At 38.9% G+C, this 21,563-nt stretch overlaps 1 long non-coding RNA gene across 1 annotated transcript; it reads left to right on the forward strand.

The window, feature by feature from the left end:
• Positions 1–529: 529 nt before the first annotated feature.
• Positions 530–1,881, forward strand: LOC139077670 (uncharacterized). The gene is made up of 2 exons (XR_011530196.1): positions 530–798; positions 1,254–1,881. It is a non-coding gene; the product is annotated as an uncharacterized lncRNA (long non-coding RNA).
• Positions 1,882–21,563: the final 19,682 nt, after the last annotated feature.

Genomic DNA, 21,563 nt, shown 5'->3' on the forward strand with positions numbered 1-21,563 from the left:
TGGGAGAGGGGAAGGTAAGCCTGTATTTACCACTAATGTTCCATAGAAAACGGGGAAAATGACATATTTCATCCTCTTTGGTGACTCATACTTTATAATTTCTTGCTAAGTGTATGAGCTCAAGGATTCAGGTCCCTTAGCCCAACAGGCTGAGCCCTTTCCTGTATCTCCCTAAACACTTTCTCTCAGTTCCCCTCCCCTGGTGATCGCTCACCTTCCCCATTCCTTATACTCTTTTTCCTTCCTTCCTCTAGCTTTTTCTACTATCTCCTCCTCCCTCTCTTGTTTGCTTTCCCTTCTCTCTTTTCTTTCTGCCCCAGCATCCTTGGTGCCCAGCACCCATAAGCATAGGCTTAGAGGAAATGAGTATCAAGGACGTTTGTTCCAGGAGGATGAGAGTGAGCACCATGCACGTCATCAGTTACCTTATCAGGAATAGATGCATTGAGAAATGTCTCTCTGGACGTCAGCAGATACATGATTCCAAGGACCTTTGGAGGAAACCTGAGCTCTAAGAGGTTGTCTGGTTGATAGTCTGCCCTTCTTCTTGGGGACATGACTAAAGCAGGGGAGGAAGATCTGGACAAGGAACTGCTCTCTCATTGGCTGACAAGGTGCTGGCAACAATACAGTGGCAGCTGCACTCTTTGAAAATCTTTACTAGGAGCTATTGTTTCTGTTCTCTGGAACTTCTTTAAGCCTAGGATCAGACACAAAGACTGAGCTCTGGGCTCATGATCCTAGTTTGTCCCTGAAGTATGAGGCTGGTGACTGGAGTAACTGTGTTTCTGACCTTGGGTAAGTGCTCTGTATCTACCAAGGGATGACTTTGAGGCCAAAGGACCTTAAAGAGTTATTTCCTCTCTACTCCTCTCCCTAAGGTTTATCCAACATGCTGTGGATGGAATTGAGAACTGATCTACGCATTTGTCTAGGAGCACAAAGTTCTACATGATTAAAACATAGCCATGATTCCAAAAGAGCCTTTAGCAGTACCCAGGTTGTAAGAAATCTCTGGGTTCATTGAGCCAAGGACCCATGGAACAGAGCCTGTGGAGTCTCTGATTCTTGCCATATGTCTTTGTCTCCATAATGAACACCAATGGTATTTTTGTATTCTAGCAGGATATAAATAAAAACAGTGGAGTGTGGAGTAGGGGCAGAGAGTTAAGTTATGGGAGTGTTGTGTCCTTGGTCCATAGAATTATATTGATTTGTATTTTGGAGCTAATTTGATTTTCTTGACCCTTTAGGGACTGTGATTGATGCTCAGACCACCCAGCCCAATTCCATGGATTGTGCAGAAGGAGAAGATGTAAAATTGCCTTGTAACCACTCTACCGTCGGTGGGGATGATTATATACACTGGTATCGGCAAAATCCGAGTCAGAGTCCACAGTATATAATTCATGGCTTTCAAGACAATGTGACCAACAACAAGGCCTCTCTGACCATCACAGCAGACAGAAAGTCCAGCACTTTGATCCTGCCCCGGGTCACCTTGAGAGACACTGCTGTGTACTACTGCATTGTGAGAAAGGCACACTGAGACAGATGGGGCCGCACCTGTGCAATATCTTTCTGGAGGCAAGGGGGCAGGGTGGGAGGTAGCAGCCATCAAAAGCAAATCTAGAACCAGCGGGAAGGAGAGTCAGAGAGCAATAAGAAAGGAGGAAAATGAAAGGAAGGGAAAAGGGAGAAGATGGATAAGGAAAAGAAGAAAGACAGGATGATGGGTGAGAGGACAGGAAATAAGCACTTCATTTGTTGATGTGGCTGAGAACTGTGAGGAGACTAAGAATCATAATTAACATAGCAATCAAGTGAAAAGGTAATAATCTGTCATGGCTCCTCCTCATGTCAATAAAATGTTGGTTTCAGTGTGTTCGTCTCAGTATAAAAGGTGAGGAAAATAAAAATAATTCTACTTGTCCCACAGGCTTCTTTCATTTGGACCCAGGGGCAATCCAAACTCTGAAGTGCATGCTATTACAGTTGTTCACTTAGCAGAAACAAATTGCCCTTCCTCTGAAAAATCTGAACTGTTTTTTCCTGCTAGTCTAGACCATGGCTATTTGTGATGAAGAATAATTTTTTTGGAAATAAACAAAAATTAAATGAATATTAATTTTTAAAATTTATTTAGAAGTCCTGCATCTCTAAAGAGTTTTCAACATTTTTTGATATTCCCTCAACAACACACAGATCCATCTTATCATAAAAGGCTCGGGAGATGGCTGGCCCGGTGGTGCAGTGGTTAAGTGTGCACATTCCACTTTGGCAGCCCGGGGATCACCGGTTCGGATCCCGGGTGTGGACATGGCACCGCTTGGCACGCCATGCTGTGGTAGGCGTCCCACATATAAAGTAGAGGAAGATGGGCATGGATATTAGCTCAGGGCCAGTTTTCCTCATCAAAAAGAGGAAGATTGGCAGCAGTTAGCTCAGAGGTAATCTTCCTCAAAAAATAAAATAAATAAAATAAATAAAAGGCTCATGGGGAGCAAAAGTGAAAGCCCGCAGCTGAGTCTCTTTCATTGCACACCAGCTCCCACTGTCCCTAAGAGAAAGCCAGTGCTGATAGTTTAAGCCGTATCATGCCAGCCTGTTTTCTTTCAATTATATATATATATGTCTTTGCGTATAAGTTGATGCAATTACGTACACATTTACATATACACATATAAACACACACAGACAATTGTATTTTTTTGAATATTTTTGCAACATGCCTTTTGATTTTCAATCAGTGAAGTGTCCTGGAGATATTTCTATAGTAGAAAAGAAGTAGAGAAGTCCATTTAATTCTTGTTGATGCCTATCTAATACTTTGAAACATTTCAGCATTTGATTACTTACTTTCCTATTGATGCAAATTTGTTTCTATTTCTTTGCTATCATAAAGAATGTTGTCTTATACATCTTTGTCAATTCACTTTTGTATAGATGTAGAAGTGTCTATTTGAATGAGATTTCTGAAATTGGAATTGCTATATCAAAGGAAAATTGCATTTAAAATTTTTGGAGAAAGTGACAACTTGTTGTCCATAAGGTGTTAACAATTATACTCCAACCAGCAGTAAATAAAAATGCTCATTTTACATCCTTGCACAAATTGGGAATTATGAGTAATTTTTAACAATACAAATATACTTTATCTATATGCATTTTCAGTATTTCCTGATTACTAGTGCTTTTTAGCAACTTTTTCTCCATATATTGGCCCCTGTTCAACCTTGGTCATATGATTATTCCTAACTTTTGACCATTTTTCTATTAGGTTCCTTGTCTTTTTCTTTTTCTTTGTAGAAATTATTTCGATATCTTAGACATTTCTTTGCTTTTATATTTGTTTGAATATTTTATTCTAACATATAACCTTTTAATTTGTTTATTTTTTAATGTGACTAGTTTTAATTTTTACATTGTCAAATCTATCATAGATTTATTTACTTTTTGGCTTCAGGATGTCGGTGTCCCTTTAGTAAAGCCCTAAATATATCATATCTTTTAATCTTCATTATCATTTGGCAGAGAATTATTCTGAGACCTATGTTACATATTAGAAAACTAAATCTCAAATAGATGTAAAAACTTTCCAATATTCACAGTCTGAAAAGTGTCAGCGCCAACTTTTTAATTTATTTTTAAACCTGAGATCATCAAGCTCCAGAATCTGAGCATATGTTGTTCAATCTTGCCTTATGTGAAGAAACAGTAAGAAGGAAACTCCCATATAATGAACCAAATGCAAAGTCAGTGGAAATGGATCATAGTACCCATCCTAGAAGTGATGCACATTTTAGAGCAAAATGTCAAAATGTTAGAGTAGGAATCAGGAGTTACAAGTTCAGAAAAGGAATGTTCCCTAACCCTATAAAGAGATAGTGCTAGCCCCTGAAATATTCAAATGGAAGCAGAAATACATGTTGATTGTAGAGAAATTCTGACTCACCCTCAGCTCTGAATTACCTACGCATTTTCCCAAGTGGAAAGGATATAGAAGAAATTAGTACACAAGGCAGAGAAAACAGGAGCGAGGAGCTCCCAACCTTGATGTGAGTGGCATTCAAGATATTCTTGGATCTTCACAAAGACTGAGAAATTTGTCCTGGTACATAAGAGTTGTAGATAAATGTAAACTGCTATGATTATCACACTTTGGAAATTGCTAGATTCCATGAGTGAGAGATGAGGGAGCAGATATTTGTACTCAGTCCTAGAAAGTGCAGTGGGAGGTGCTAGTAGCAGTTTCCAAAGATTAGCATATCTCTTCCAAGATCCCTCCAGATGCTTTTTCCACTTATTTCCTCTTCTTCACAGCTTTTGACCTCATTTTACTTTTGTTCTAAGGCCATCCACTGCATCCCTATATTTGAAAACAAAAATATGAAACTTTTTTCATCTGTTTTGTTTGCTGAAGTATCCTCAGTAACTAACGCAGTACCTGACAAATAGTAGATGCTCAATACATATTTATTGAACAAATAAATATTCATGACTGAACATTTTACTGACAAATGCTAGGGATACAATAAAATTCTGATGGGCGTGAGTTAGATTTTCTATAAAAATATAAGAATGGGCTCAAGAATATCATAAGGAAGATAGGGTCACATTCCAAAATCCTTATTTATTCATGTACTCATTAATTCCTCCCTTCCTATTTTCCTTTCTTCTTTCCTCCCTCCCTCTCTCTTTTCTTTCCTTTATTCCATTTTCTAATCATTATTAGTAAAATAGTTCCCCCAAGTATTTTGTTAAGCTCTTTCTGTGAAACTTCAATTCATTCCAACTCAAAATTCTCTTTATCTGTGACATTCTTCACAGATCATGCCAAGTGGTGTAAATTTCTCCTTCCACTGTTAAAATTATTAATATGTTGTGTTTGTCAGAAGGTGGCTGACACCAGATATTTTGAAAGGTTAGGATGACTTTCAGCTAGAAACTCCTGGAAAGGGGCGGAAAATTCTCCTAACTTAAAAATAAAGGAAGCAGAAAAAAAAGAAAGAACAATATTTAGACGTCAGATGATACTCACAGCCAACCCATTGCCATGGCTACAAGCCAAGAAGGTGTAGAAGGTAGACACGATGACTCAGCAATGCTAGGCACCCGGGAAACACAGCGCTTGCCAACCTAAAGTAGCGCACAGATTTAGAGAGACTTTTCTTATATTCTGTTCTTTTTCATCCTTGTTCAGAAATAATCCTCTGCCAATGAAAAGAATCATTTGACTGTTCTTGCACTGAATGTTTTCTGTTTTGAAATATGTTTCTAAACTTATCTTCATAAATTACAAAATTAACAAGTGGTTGTTACTGAACACAAACACAGGTTTGTTACCCAACGTGCACGAAAGCCGGTAACTGAAATGTCAGGCTTGTAGCAAGGAGAGGGGTTTGTTATCAAAAGGCAGCCAGCCAAAGAAGTAAGAGTTAAAACTCAAATCTACCTGCTGGATGGGAAAAAGGTAGGGGCTTTTATTTGGGGTTTCAGGTAGGGGAGAGGGAGCATGTGCTGGGGTTTAGGTAGGGGGCTAGGAACACGTGGCCTTGCTGACTGGCTACGTGAGCCTGTGTTTGTCCTGACGACTGAATCTCTTCTTTCCTTGACTGTCTGGACTTTTCTGGTTAGTTTTCATCCTCTGACAGCATTTGGGCTTGTGAGGCTGAATCTCCTTTCTTCTTGATGTCTGCACCTTGACTTCATGGGAAAAACAGCTCACTCCTATATCAAGGAAGGACAGAAAACCTGGTTAGTTTTAAACAACGGTTGATCATGCTCAGTATGCACAGCTGCCGTTAGCAAAGCCTGCCTCAAAACGTTTTTCTTTTAACTCACTCGTTCTCAGTTTCATAGTTTTTAACAGAACTGTCATTAGTTCTACAACTAGTTTGACCATTAGAGATTACCATGAGTAAACGATCTCACAAGAAAATAATGAGTTAAGAACTCTGAGCTCCATTGGTACATTGTATCTTTTGACTTCTAATTCCTGCAAATAATATAGATTAAATCAGGAAGAGACCATTAGGAGTGCACATTGAGGGCAGGCCCGGTTGCGCAGTGGTTAAGTTTGCATGTTCCGCTTCACGGTGGCCGGGGTTTGCCGGTTCAGCTCCCAGGTGTGGACATGGCACTGCTTGGGACGCCATGCTGTGGTAGGCGTCCCACATGTAAAGTGGAGGAAGATGGGCATGGATGTTGGCTTAGGGCCAGGCTTCCTCAGTGAAGAGAGGAGGACTGACAGTAGTTAGCTCAGGGCTAATCTTCCTCAGTAGAAAGGAGAGGATTAGCAGCAGGTGTTAGCTCAGGGCTAATCTTCTCCCCCCCCAAAAAAAAAAAAAAAGAAAGAAAAAGAAAAAAAAAGCAGTGCACATTGAGGATTCTCAAGTTCCACGAACTCCACCTGTTAAGCACGTCTGAGAGACTGATTCTAAAGTTAGGAGAATATTTGACTGAATTCACCAGAATTGCATGAAATAGGCAACACACTAAATGATTTTCAAATTAGCTGACCACCAGAAGTACATGAGATAAGAATTTTGTAAGAAACTAACACATGTGTATGTATATATATATATGTGTGTGTGTGTGTGTATACGTATAATATATATATATATATGGCATATGGAAAAGTAAATATACTGAGCATAAAAAGGAGGATAAAACTTCTAAAAATAATTTATTTTGGAATTAAAAATTTGAAAATTTATTAGTGTAATAAATAAGTGGGGGTAAACAAAACAAAATAAAATAGAGAATAAAAAAATAAAGAAAAATAAATTGGATATTGGAAAAAAAATTTGTGATAAAACTAATACTGAGACAACATTATAAAAAAAAATTGAAAAAAACCACTTGTTCTATTTGCCAAATGTAAAGGATGGTCTTTTCAATAAATGGCATTTAATAATTTATCATATGGAAAAAATATATCTTGACCTTTATATCATATGTAAATAAATGTTCAGATATAGTGCAGATGTCAATGTAAGAATAAATTTAAAGCTTATAGAAGAAATACAGGATTTTTTTCAAAATTTTGTGTTAGATAAATATTTCTTAAACAGAACAAAAAATATTTAAGCATCAACATCAGACTATATTAAAATTGACATTTAAGTTAGGTTATTTCAATAGTTAAAAGAATAGCCATGGATAAAAGATATTTGCAGCAAGTATGATTTTCATAGGCTCATTTTGACTTAAAAAAAAAGATCTTTAAATCAATAAGAAAATAAGCAAGCTGATAGAAAAGGCGAAAGTCTTAAGCAGGTATTTCTCAAAAGAATGACCAATAAACATGTCATTTCTGTAAAGTACAAAAACAGACATAACTATTTTATACTCTTAGAAGCCAGGATGGTGTTACCTGTGGGATGGTATCATCAAGGTCATAGAGGGAGCTCTGAAGTGTTGGTAAGGTTCTGTTTTCTGATCTGAACGTTGGTTATAAGAGTGTGTCAATTTTATGAAAATTCATCAAGCTATACACTTATAATATATTTACAATTTCTTATATGTACATTATATTCCAAGAAAATTTTTAAATTATACCATGACCTCAAATTAATTATAAGAGGATATGTAAACTAAAACTAAAATTTCAGGTGTTGTAATTCTAGCTTTCCCTTTTTGTGCCTGAAATATTTGAGTAAGAACACATTTGTCAAACAAACATAAGTTCAGACCACGGGTAAACCCTGGCCCTCTATTAAAAGACCATAAATGAGAAATGTGATAATGGTCTTTTTCCTCTATCTGGGATACAAATCTAGGACTTTTGACCTTTGATATGTGGTCCAAGGAGCCTACATATCGACGTTTTAGATTAACAGGAAAAGAAGAAAAGTCTATTGAATAGAAAAGAATGGTAAATCTCTCAGTACACTTACATCATATTGATCAAAACAGAGTACATGGTGACCCCAAGCTGCAAAAGTCTATGAAGGTAGGTATTTTTATCTAGGAACATTGCTAACAAAAGTAATATCAGGATTCTGTGAGTAAGGATGAAGAAATAAATTCACTATTTGTAGGTGACAAGCCCTACATATAGTGTATGGCAGACAAGACTTTCCATAGCCCTAAACATTAGAGGTCTCCCATAGCACTGTGGTGTGTTACGCAGTCAACAAGATTTGTTAGCCAACATCTTTGCCATAGCTAACAGTACCCTAGAATTTAATGCATGGTTCCAGTTTGCTGTAATACTGGGTAAGGGACTTCATCCTGTCTTTTGATTTGGCAGAATGGTGAAATAGAAGAGAGAGGATTATGTTGATTGACAGCATTTATAAAAGATCTTTGAAATGATTGTGTTTAGACTCCATATTAGATCAGGAAGCAAGAAAGGGCGAGAGAGGGATGATGTTCAGAAAGAAAGTAGAGGGGTCAGATAGTTAAATTACCAATAGATAGGGAAGCAAGAGAGAAGATTCACAATCAACCTGAATCAACATTCCGAAGTCTTCCAGCACATTACGGCCTCCGTTGCAGAGACCCAGGCAATTGTTTACAAGCAATGAGCGCAGTGATCTCAGGACTCCAGGGATTGTGCTCCAGGTGTGCCCTCCACCACGTGGGCTTTGCATGTGAGGTAGAGATGCTCTTCTCTACTGTTCCTGTCTGTAAATAGAAGCACACTCAGATTATGCGATGCAATGTAATGTAATGTAAGGTAATGTGACGTAGTGTAGTGTAATGTGGTGCATGAGAGCTGAATCCATCTGGACAGGCAGAATTTACTGATCTGTGACACCTACTGAGAGACTTGAGCACCATCTGACCTTACTGTGGCCGTGTCCCTCTGTGCTAGGACCCTTTGGAAGCACATTCAGTCCTACGTGTGACTGACTCCTTCCAGAGAGGAATGATTCTCCAAGGTATCTGACTCTTTTATTTTCTACATTGACCTAACTGCCTCTGACCTTCCCATGGAAATCTTTCCACTTTGGCCTCTACATCTCCATTCTGTTGTAAGCAAACATTCTGCAGCCCCTGTGAAAATTCCTTCCACGTCCCTTCCCTGAAACCCGACTCCTTTTGGAATACAGTTTCTTCCTCTTGTCCTTGCTCCTTGTTCTCCCTCATCTGTAAGACCTCAGATCTAGAGACAGGAACCGCATTCTGTTCACCACCTGTCAAAAAACCCCAGACTATTGTCTGTGCACCTTCGAGGCTCAGGTCTTTCACCCCTACTTTTCCCAAGCCCTTTTCCACTACCATCTTTATACACACCAGACACTCTTCCTTATATATTGAAGACTGAACACAGCTCAGAAGATTCCACTGTAACCTGAAACACCACATGACTTAACTGTCTGCATGGACAATGTGGAGAGAGCCTGAACTCATCAACTTTAAAGACTGTTGATTAGAATCCCCTTTAGCCATTAATTCCCATGGCCACACTGTAGGTAGATCTGATGATAATTCTCAAGATAGATGCTGTTCCATCTCTGAAATCTTACATCCTGTCTGAAACCTTGCATCCTTAGATTCTTACACTCAGTTCCTTCTACAGCACTTGTTCTTTGATGATATGTGATCATTTATTTCCTGATCCCTTTATTGTCATCTTATTTCTCAGAGGCTCACTATTTTTTAAAATTTCTTATCTAAATACCTAAACTGGATGGTCCTACTTCAATCAATCTTTAGGCATTAATCTTATAGTTCTTGCCCCATTTCTGTCTTCTATCAGTGATTTTATTAATTCCCAATCATGTATTAATATCCTGCTGTTTATAATGTATACTTTGTCTATTAAGCAGAGTTCAAAATAATCACACAAGTGTGCAGATTGGTGTCACTGAAACCTGCTGTCATCTTCAACACTAACTAGGTTTATAGTGTTGCCAGGAAAGTATTATTATTTTTTTTATAATTGTCTCCCATTGTCATTTCCTACAGTGACTATTTCAAAACTTCTCACACTCCTCAGAATCCCTAACCCAGAACCTCCTCCATTAACTCTTGGGAGGCACTTAATTTCTATTCATAAGAACAAAAAAGGTCCCAGTATAAATTAATTGATGTTTCAACTTTCTGCCTTCACACCCATAAAAGTTACTGAAATCTACCCCAATCTTTTCCTCCTTCATTCCAGTAAAACTGGAAATAACTGTTCCTCCTTGTACCAAAAGTTGTTCCTCTGGTCCCTATTCCAATCTCATTTGTCTCCTCAGAACTTCAATCCATTGCTAACAGATTATTTCCAAAAGCTTGTAAATATATCTCAATCTTTAAAAACTCAAATATTATCCCTTCAACATCCTTGTCAACTTAACACCATGTCTCTTTCCTCCTCTTCAGAATTGAACCTCTGGAAAGACTTTTCTGTATTCAGATCCTCTTCTTCTTGTCTCGTCTCCATGCCTCATCCATTGAGGTTTAGCTCATGCTGAAAAGACTCAAATCATAGTCTTTGTGCTGTTAAAAATCAATAGACTCCTACTAGTTATCATCTTACTAGATAGACATTTCTTCAGTATTTGATCTGTTGGACATTCCTTCCTTCTTAAAACTCCTTTTCCCTTTTCATTAAGGAAACCAGTCATTTCTGATTTCCCACTTACGTATCTGGACTACCCTTTGAACTTTCTTTGGTTCTTTTCCCACTGCCCATCCATTCAGGATTTGCATTCCTTGAGGATTATCTTTAATTTCTATTCTTTTCTGAGTTTTGCTCTTAGTGTTTGTCTTGGTGAAATCACATCTACTCTGAAAAGGTGGGACTATCTCATAGATAACATAGGGGGGTGGACCTGGCCTTGGAGTTTAATAGAAGTAGTTGTAGTCCTGTGTGTCCTTGGACAAATTGTTTAACTACATAAAGACTTGATTTCCCTTCTATTAATCAAGGATAATATCTACTCTAAAGGGCTATAGTGCTAAACTATCAGTGGTTAATAATGTGGATTCTGAATCATATTAATGGGACAAATTCCAGTTGTCACTGACTGTGACCTTGGACAATTTACATCCTTCCTTCTGTGCTTCAGTTTGCTCGTTTATAAAATGAGGATGACAATATGATTTACTTCATAGGATTAAATAATGTTACTTAATTCATAAGATTAAAAGAGCCTCTTAATAAGCAGACTCCTGAAAATACTCATCAGATTGCAGTGCTAAGAAATTCAATCCTAGATAGGAGCAGGAAGGATGGGGCACAAAAACTTTGACTCAGTTTGTTTCTACGTTTGGCCTCCAGAGGGCAATGCTGCATACACTGGAAATGTCTCCTCTAACAAAAGTTATGCCTCACTCCTGTGAGCTTCTTCACCTCGCAGTTCACTGAGGGGCACATTCTGAGTAGGCTCCACACCAGGAGCAGTCATTGTCAAGGAAACATCTCTTATAAACAGTCTGGAGAACTTGCCTAAACAGGGAGCTCTTGAACTTCAGATTTTCCCCGTTACGAGGACTCAGCATACTCTGGCACATTCCTTCCTGCTCCTCAGGGAAGAGCTTCCAGAAGATAGCTCTCAGCTTCTCACTGCCTAGCCATGTTCTCAATGACTATTATGCTGCTTGGAATGCTCTTCACAGTGAGTAAGTAACATTGTATTCCATGCTCCTGCCTACGAAGAAGGAACATTGTCCCAACTGGAAACTGAATAGAGACAGTGTCTCTTTACAGGTGGGTCTGTCTATCCTGGTGTGACTGACTCAGCATTGATGTTTCAGGAGGAACGGGAGCCCAGTCAGTGACCCAGCCTGACGACCACATCACTGTTTCTGAAGGAGCCCCTCTGGAGCTGAAGTGCAATTTTTCCTATAGTACATCTCTTTATTTCTTCTGGTACGTCCAGTACCCCAGCCAAGGCCTCCAGCTTCTCCTCAAGTACATAACAGGAGATAACAGGATGGTTAAAGGCATCAAAGGTTTTGAGGCTGAATTTAGGAAGAGTGAAACCACTTTCCACCTGAGGAAACCATCAACCTATTTGAACGACTCAGCTGAGTACTTCTGTGCTCTGGGTGACACAGTGACTGAGACTGCAGGGGGAGCTGAACACAAACCTCTGAGTCACTGGGGTCTTCAGAGACTCAATGATACGGCCTGACCTGCTTTTAACAAGGCCTCTCATTTGATGAAAGTGAGCAGGGTGGGGAGCAGAGCCCTGGGGAGCGCTTGGCTGCTGAGGACAAACAGGAACTTCAACGTGTTCCTTCTTTTACTACTGGGTCATGTTAAACAAGACCTAGAACAGGGAATCTTGTATGGATATTCTCTTTCTAATTGGAGATACTGCATTCTAGAGGCTGAGGATTCTAATTTAATGTGACCAATACTGACTTCTGATGTTTCACCTTCTGAACTCACCTCCAACATTCTCCCCCCACTACCTTTTGCTTTTCAATTGATAGCACCTCCATTTTCCAGTATCTCTGGTCATAATCTCAGAGTTACCTTTTACTCTTACTTTTCTATCACTGCTTATATCTGTCAAATTAATAAACAGAAACCTCATAAAATTGGAGTTGGGAGACCCAAAGGGGGAGCTTTCATGTCCTATGTCAGTAGCAGGGCCCAAAAGGAAGAAGGAAGACTTGCTCTTCTTGACCAGCAAGAAGCTCACTCAATGAGATGCTGTGACAACTCAGGCAATGAAAAGCCACTACACCTTGAACTCTTAATTCCTCTGATGGATTCTTTCTTTACAATAGCCCTCCCAACTGCCTCTTCTCCTCTATAAAAGAGTTTCCCTTCCCTTGCTGTTGAGGGACTTGCACATGGCTCACCATGGTTGAAGACCCCAAATTGCAAGTTTTTGTTGATCCCAAATAAACTCATTTTTTGCTGGAAAAATAACTGGCTGTCTATTTGTTTAAGGTCCACAGATCTAATCCATCATGAAATCCACTTGGCCATATCTTAGAAGTTAACCCATAATCTAACCACTGCCATCTCCACTGCTATCTCTTGCTCAAATCACCCTTGTCGCTCAAATCAATTATTCTGACATCCACATTAAATATAACGTCATAGATAGATTAAAAGCAAAAGTATGGAAAAAGATATCCATGCAAACTCTAATCTGGAAATTAATCTGGACACTAATGTCAGACAAATTAGACTTCAGGAAAACAAATATTACACAAATAAACAGGGACATTACATAATTATAGAAGGCCCGATTTACTGAGAAGACATAACAATGTTAATGTGTATGCACTTAACAACAGAGCTCAAAGTTTTAAAAAGAAAATGCTTGGGCATTAGCATTACCCCATTTGCGATATTAACAGATAGTCACATGGCCAACACTGATTATTATCGTTACTAATGAGAATGAACAATAGCTAAAACAATCATGATGTCATTTATCCAAGATTTTTGTGATCTTTGAATACGCACTGCACCCACACCACAATATGTATATATTTGAATCACTATATTACTGGACATACACACATACTTTTACACGTTAATTCAATAATTTGTTAACTATGTATTAATATTTTTCTGCCTGGTAGATGCTAGGGTCACAAAAGTAAAAATGGCACAATCTTTTTGTCAAAGAACTTGTAGGTGAATCCAGTAAGTAGAATCACAATATGGTATGTTGAAGATTTGGATAGTTATGAACCAGGGACCTAATGCAGAGTAAGGCAATAAGATGTCAGAAAAGTATTCTAAGTTAAATAATGTACAACACAGTAATGCATCTTTAATTTGGTAAAAATTGGTTTATGACACGGTACTTACTCATGGCATACGAACCAGAAAATATAATATAATATCATATGCAACACGACACACACATACACTTACAACTACAGTTTACAGACACCATACTGCTCAACATGCTTGTTGAGGATACAGAAGTGAGAGGATAATATTTCCTTTATCTTCTGTTATTCTGACTGAAAGTGATCAATTTTTAAAAGAACACGTTTTCCATTTCTGGAATAAGGTCATTAGACTCTACTTGATCTTGATACTAGTGCATACCAAAGGAAGTTGGAAGAAACATAAGCATTATTAAAAATAAATCATTTTTCTATCTCTCCACTGGAGAGGAGTATTTCAAAAGGCAAAATGCTTCCCAGAGTCAAAACAGAGTTGGGGGCTGCAGGAAGGGGAGGGTGGACGGTGAACGATTCAATTCCCTGCCGCACAGAGACCTCTGCCTTTTTGCTTAGATCAAAGTGGGTGGCAAGTGTTACTTTAGCTCAAAAAAAGTCTCTTTCAGGAGGGGATCTTCCAAGGGCAGCAAGAGTCAGTGACCAGGACCACTAAGTGATAGGAAGAAAAGATGCTCCTGAAATTCTCCGTGTTGATTCTTTGGATCAATTGGCATGTGAGTTTGAGAAGGTCCCAATTACATTAACAGGAAATCCTGAGGAGAAGGAAAGTCCTTGAGGACAGGTTATTTTGTGGTAAAACTTGAAAGGAAGAATTAAAGAAGGAAGGAAAAAAAGAGAGAGAGTGGGGGAGGGAGAAGGGTGGAAGGAGGGAGGAAAAATTATTTCAGATTGAGACAAGCCCCTAATTCCCTTTCCTGATGTCTTCTTTGTTTCTAAATAGGGGAGAACACCCAGCAGCTGGAGCAGATTCCTCGGCTTCCAAGTATCCAGGAGGGAGCAAATTTCACTGTGGACTGCAACTACTCAAGCATTTTTATCAGCTTTCAATGATACAGACGGGAGTCTGGGGAAGGTCCTGTCCTCTTGATGGCATTAGCTAAGAGTGGAGAAACAAAGGAGCAGAAGAGACTGAGGGATCAGTTTGATAAGGAAAGAAAGGACAGCTCCCTGCTCATCGCTGCAGCCCACCCTGGGGATGCAGGCATCTACCTCTGCGCAGGGGCACAGTGCTCCTGGGGCGCCTGCTGCCTGCACCCACACCCTGCTGCAGGCTCCCAGTCACACTGCTGCCGCATTCCTCCAGCTTCTCCTCACATCCCTCTTAGCATGAACAATGATAACAACTTCAGCCCTAATGGAACCATTTCCAATGCTATTACAGAAACTTTCCCACATACACTGGAGAACAAGATTCCTTTGTTATGAGACAAACTTCTGGAAATGTAACTCACTGTTTGAACCAGTAAAATTATGTGTCTACAGCCCTCTAGTCTAGGTGGGGGGGTGATGAAAGGAGTTGATATGGAGGGACATATGGAAGACATTAGACAGCTCATCATAGTTCCTCTTAGTCATTCTATTTTCCGAAAGACCACAGCCAGGAATGGTTAGCACAAGGGGATAGAAATAGATGATTTCTCTACTTTATTCTAGTTCTCAGGGGTTGATGAATTGCTTTGTCCCAGTCTATTAAACTAGAGTGTAGTAAAAGAGGAAAGTTTCTAATTTTTTTTTTTGATAGAAAGATGCCCAAAGTGTACTTCAATAACATCCAAAGAAGTATCCCCAGTTGGTGATTCTGCAACTGCTTAAGCATCAGCTACAATAGCCTGTATTTGCACAGGATTCACTTGGGGGTTAGATTTTGAATGAGACACGTCAAGAATTTCAAATTTTAGATGCTGAAAAAGACAGAATTGGACCATTCCCTCCACCTGGCAGGCCCACGACTGGCTCATTTTTATACTTGGAGAATTCCTATTTATTCTCTAGAGCAAGGTGATATAATACACAGCACATGGGTTTTGGAGTCAAAATAACCCAGATTCAAATCCCATCTTTGCAATTTTCTAGCTCTGTCTTCTTGGGTACTTGTTTATCTTCATCTGAGCTTCCTTATAAATCTATGTTAACAAGAACACCTATCTTGCTGAGTTGCTATGAATTTAATTTATAAAATATACATAATTATATGAAGTCCCAGTACAAAATATGTTCTCAATAAATGCTCCTGTAAATAATATTCTTATTAATGCCTCTAAATACATGTTATCCCTACTGTGAAAATTCCCCTGACTCCTCAAGGAGGAATGAGTTAATCTCTACCTAATCTTCTGAATCCCCACTTTAGTAGTCAGGAAGGCAGACATCATGAGTTGCCAACCTAATCACCATTTTCTTCTGCTTTCTTATCAATTTCGATTTGGGCAACTATATCCCCAGCTTTAAAAAACAACTCACACTATATTCCACACCCTATCTTACAACTAGGGGTTGCATACAGCACTGTTCTGACCAATGAGATCTAATCAGAAAATTGCTAGGGATTTCCCATGATGTATTTGCTGTCCTGATACAGGTACCACACTTTCCTGTCCCCTTTTCCGACTTGTTTCTTGCTGAAACATGGAAGCGACAACTTTGCTACAAAAGAAAGCACAAGTGGAATCCTGCTGCTAGTCCCATGCCTGATCATCCTCTAGATGCCAAGTCAAATCCCTCCCCCAGATGTATTTTGCATAAAAAATTTTAATAAACTATTATTTGGTTGAGTTTTTGTTACTTGCAGCTAAATACAACCCTAATGGTGGTAGGATTGCCACAGAATGACTTTGTGATTTTCTATGTCCATGTGTAAGTGCAGAAATAAAGATATGAACATAGTGCAAAGAAGGGACCTGCATTTACATTGATCAGACGTATTTGTTGAAGTATTAATGTTCATGTAACTTTTTATTAAGAAAAAAACCTTCATCTTCTATTCAGAGAGGCTTCATTTTTAAATTTCCATCAATTTCTTGTACTCATGAGAGACTATGGAATTCAGTTTATCATCCTAAGTCTTTTAATAGTAGACAATATCAATTTCCAGGGAAGTAACTAATAACTGTAGTCTTACATTTTTCTCACTCCTAGATTCCCAAGGCGATTTATTTTTCTTGTTTTAACTTCATGTTACCCTAGCAAACTACTCCAAAGTCATCCACTGAAAGTTTAACGTGGAACTTCTTCATCCTGAAGATTGTAAGGGCAAATATAAATTAAAAATAAGAAAACTAATTTTAATTCTCCCTGGTATAACAAGAGAAAGACATGCTCCCTCTCCCTCTTCTTATTTACTTTAAACAACTTGTAATTATGAATTCTTTCTCTGTCCTTTTAAGATGCATGTGAATCTTTTAAAAAGATAAATAAGCGTCTCGCAGTTTCACAGTCCGAGAATGTTTTCCTCAAGCACCTGGGAACCATCTCTTTGAAGTGCAATCATCAGGGAGGATAGAGCCCCTGTCTCCAGTCTCAGCAGGAGGAGGGGAGGAGCCCAAACTCAGCGGGCACCTTCCTCTAAGTTGCAAACTTGCCTCCTGTCATAAAGATAGAAGAAATTTTTCCTTCGGATAAGGGCAATTAGCAAACACAGATGGCTACCCCAATTACTAGGTAAACTGAGGAGGAACTATGACTAACAGTGCTGTCACGTCCTCTTCCTTAGTGACTAGGTATTGTTTATCTTGAGAAAATGTATGTAAGGAGAAAATATATCTCCTTGGCTATATAAAGGGGTAGAATTTCTTTCTGTCTCTGCAATCTGCCTAATGAATTGCATGTGATACTCATTACATTCTGGTTTAATGCTTATTCAATAATAAAACTATTTTCTTTCTTTTCTTCATTTGTGGAGAGTTGTTATGGATTGGTGGGAGAATTTGTTTTAATTTCCTTAGAAGATCACGCAGTGTCTTTCCATAATCACTGTTCTACATGTCTCTCTCCCTGAAAAGTGACAAGACACTGACAAGAGCCAGAGTTTCTTAGGGCTCTGCCACTTTCTGGCTGTGTAGCTATGGGCATTTTATACCAACAATTGTGAGCATCAATTTCCTTACAAGTACTTTGGAAGTAAGGATAGGACTTACTTCACAGTGTTGTCGTGAGGTTTAACAATGTTTCGTGAATCACCTAGCACAATGGATTGAAAACTGAAAAAACTGAAATTAGGAACCACAGCTTCCATATGGTCCACTCAAAACTTCATTTGTGTCCTGATTTATGTTCTGTCCAGGGAACACGGAAAGGACACAGTTCCTTCTTTGAAAAAAGTCACTTTCTTGGTGACAGAGGGCTTTTTGCTAGTCCCCACAGCCATCATTCTCCAGGGCCTGTAACTTGAAGAATCCCCTGGCCTACAACCTCCATTCAGAGCAGTAATTTCTAGGAGCAACTCTCCATGCTCCTGAAGCGTTCTAGAGTGAATGGAAATACATTATTGATGCCTAAGGGCACACTCAGAATTCCTGGGTTGGGCAGTTGCATGGCTGCAGATGAAGTGGTGGCGGCACCAGGTTTTAGTCCACGAGGGGACACTGTAACGTCTGAAAAGTTCCTTTAGGCTTCCAGGATTACTGCTGAATGAAGGATAAAATCTCTGAAGCAGGAAGAGGGCTAATGATTTAGACCAGGCCAGAGGACTGGGAGCAGGGATTATGTGGACCATAATAGATTAATAATGCACAAGATCCTGCTTTCTTGTCACCACTTCTCTTTCCTTCCCTCCGGGAGTCAAAATGAAGCTTAAGATTAAAACAAGACAATTTGTTTCATATTTATGTAAGTTTGTAGTTTCATGAATCCATATTTCTTAGTACCAGGGACCAATATGAACATTTATTTATTTGTTCAGAAATTCTTTCCAACCCCTGCTTGTTGTTCTTCTCTAGACCATGCTGGTGCCTCATAGGAAATCAGAAACTCAAGGATAAGAAAAATAAAAGCAAAGAAAGAGGCAAATAAAGAAAAAGGAAAGCATATATGGGAAGAAAAAGGTGGAGAAATAAAGGAAAAAATAAAACACAGAGGATTGTTTGAACTGAAAATCACCGTTTATATGAGTTTCTCAACAGCAGCATGATTAATATTAGGGGCCAGGTAATTCTTTTTGCAAGAAGGGGCTTTCCTGTGCATCATAGGATATTTGACAGCATCCTTGGCTTCTACTCACTAGGTGTCAGTAGCACTCCCTCCCTTCCCTAGCTGTGACAACCAAAAATGTTTCTAGACTCTCCCAAATGTCCCCTGAGGAGCAACAGCCCCTGGATGAAAACCAATGGTTTCTAAGTTAAATTGATAGAGTAGAAACTTTTAGGAGATTGATAGATAGATATTTCATATAGATATTTTATGTCATATATATGTCTTAAAAGTTTCTACTGTATCAATTTAACATGTAGACCATTTAACATGTAGAAAAGGCTGTCTCAGTCTCTTTCGTAGAAATATACTTCATATTTTATATATCTGAAAATACAAAGTAAATAATTTTCTTTCTACTATTATGACATTTCTTATTTCTACAGTGTTCATAAGTGCTGGACTATTATTATATCATTTGACTTTAATAAATTCAACAAATAAGATGCATGGAATGTAAAATTGGAAATTGGTTATATATATTTTTGTTATTTATTTATATTTGTATTATATAAAAGTATTTATAATGTATACTTATTATATAGATTTGTACAACAAGTCATTCACTACTGAGAAAAGTTTCCCAGTCTGATCATGTCTCAGGTTTTAGCTTGGTCGGTATCTCTTACCTATGACTCTTCAAAGGCATATAAACTGTTTCTCTATTAACCCTCTAAGTTATGATCTCATTATTTTTCATAAAAATTATCCCACATATACCCAGAATTTATAGAAAAAAAAGATTCTTAAACTCTAAAAAGGTAGCCCCTCCATTACTCCCAATACACACACACATACACACACACACACAAACACACTCACACTCCACAGTGTATAGAAGGTGGACTAAGCCACAGGTAGGTGGAGCTTCCTACTACAAAGCTGAGTGACAATGCTTAGGACTGGCTGCTGCTAAATCTATCTCACGAAACCGATGTGTTACAGAAACAAAATTAGCTCAAACTCAAGATATGATGCATGTCAGTATTTAGAGAGACTTTACATCAAGGTGTTCCTTATAGCAAGAGTAAAGGATCATGAAGACACAGGTGGGGGTCTTGCTGGGCCTTCTGTGGATACAAATTTGCTGTGAGTTAAGAACACCCCAAAAGGAACCTGGAGGAATATCACGACTGAATTTGGAAAGGAGCAAGGGAGGAAAGCAGAGATGGAGGCAGAGAGAGAGCACGAGTCTCTTGGGCTGTGTCCTCTACCATGAGGATGGAAGCTAGAGGAACATTTCCTACACTTGGAAACAACCACAGCCATTTTGCAGTGACCCTCACCTGTGCCTATTTTCTCTTTCTTAACAGGGGTAGGAGCGCAGATGAAGGTGGAGCAGAGTCCTGGGGTCCTTATCCTGCTGGAGGGGAGAAATTCCCCTCTGATGTGCAATTATTCTACCTCCATGACTGGTATGCAGTTGTTCCAACAAAATCCTGGAGGATGCCTCGTATCCTTATTTTACATAGCTTCTGGAATGCATCAAAAAGGAAGATTAAAACCCACAGTCAATACCAAGGACCGTTATAGCCACCTCTACATCAGAGACTCTCAGCGTTGGGACGCAGCTATTTACTTCTGTGCAGTGGAGCACCGTGCTCTCCAGACACCTACAGCCTGTGCAGAAACCAGAGCTGAAGACCTAACCCAACCCCCAGAGTGGGAGCAAGGGCCTAGTGTAATTAGAATTGCATTCTCATTGCCTTGCATCTCCTGACTCATGCAGAAAGCATTTCTAAATGAGTCACAACTTGACAGTACAATGCAGGTACATACATGGTTCATCTGGAGATCTCTGTGGGGATGGTGTTACCAGGTAAAATCTATAGATTGATCAACTCTTTCCTATCTGATTCTGACTTTATGGAGGAGTGAGCAGCCAACTCAAGTAGCGGCAGCATCCTAGATCCCTCTATCTCTAAGAGGAAGAAAGCACCAATCTCACCTGTACTTTCTTCTTGACATCTTTATATCTTATGTTGGTACATACAGAACCCTGGGAAAAGCTCCATGATCCTTTTTCTAGTACACTTAAATGGAGAAGAAAAGGAGGAGAAAAGATAAAGGGCCACTGTTAGCATGAAAGCTGGCCAGAGCTTTCTGCATACCAGACCAGAGACTCAGGCACCTACCTCTGTATTGTGGAGGCACGGTTACTAGATGAATCTAGTAACTATCTCTGTCCTAAACAGAACTGTTCCTAACACCCTAATCCATAAGTCAGGGAATCAGTGAATTAACAGTTCCAGTTAGATAATCACTCAAACACAGTTACAAGACTCTGCATTAAAATGGATATTTTCACTCTGAATGCTGTTTATTCCTACCCTTTATTATGCTCACGTATCAAGGGAAATCATAAGAAAGACAAATTCTTAGGTATCAAAGAAAGTGCAACACCATGCTCTGTAATCCTTCATTTACTTTTGTTTCAGCTTGTTACAGTGCATTTAATTGTTCATTTTGTTTATATTCGATAGTACATATTTAGATCATTTCCCTCTTTGGTATATTATGGAAAAGCCATTGGAAAAAGTCAATTTCCAGTCAGGAGTATGCCATATCATAGTGAGCAAGTGAGTCACTCTCTTTTTACCTCATCTCAGGATCTTCATCTATATGAGGACAATATTTTCAACTCACCTTATTCATAAGTTTCACACATTCAATCATTCAACAAACGTTTATTGAATGTATGTTAGACATTGGATAGGGAGCTTTAAATAAATAAAGAATCCTTTCCCTAATTGAATATATAGTCTAGTGGG

The sequence above is a fragment of the Equus przewalskii genome, chromosome 1 (genome assembly GCF_037783145.1).
Source record: "Equus przewalskii isolate Varuska chromosome 1, EquPr2, whole genome shotgun sequence".
NCBI lineage: Eukaryota > Metazoa > Chordata > Mammalia > Perissodactyla > Equidae > Equus > Equus przewalskii.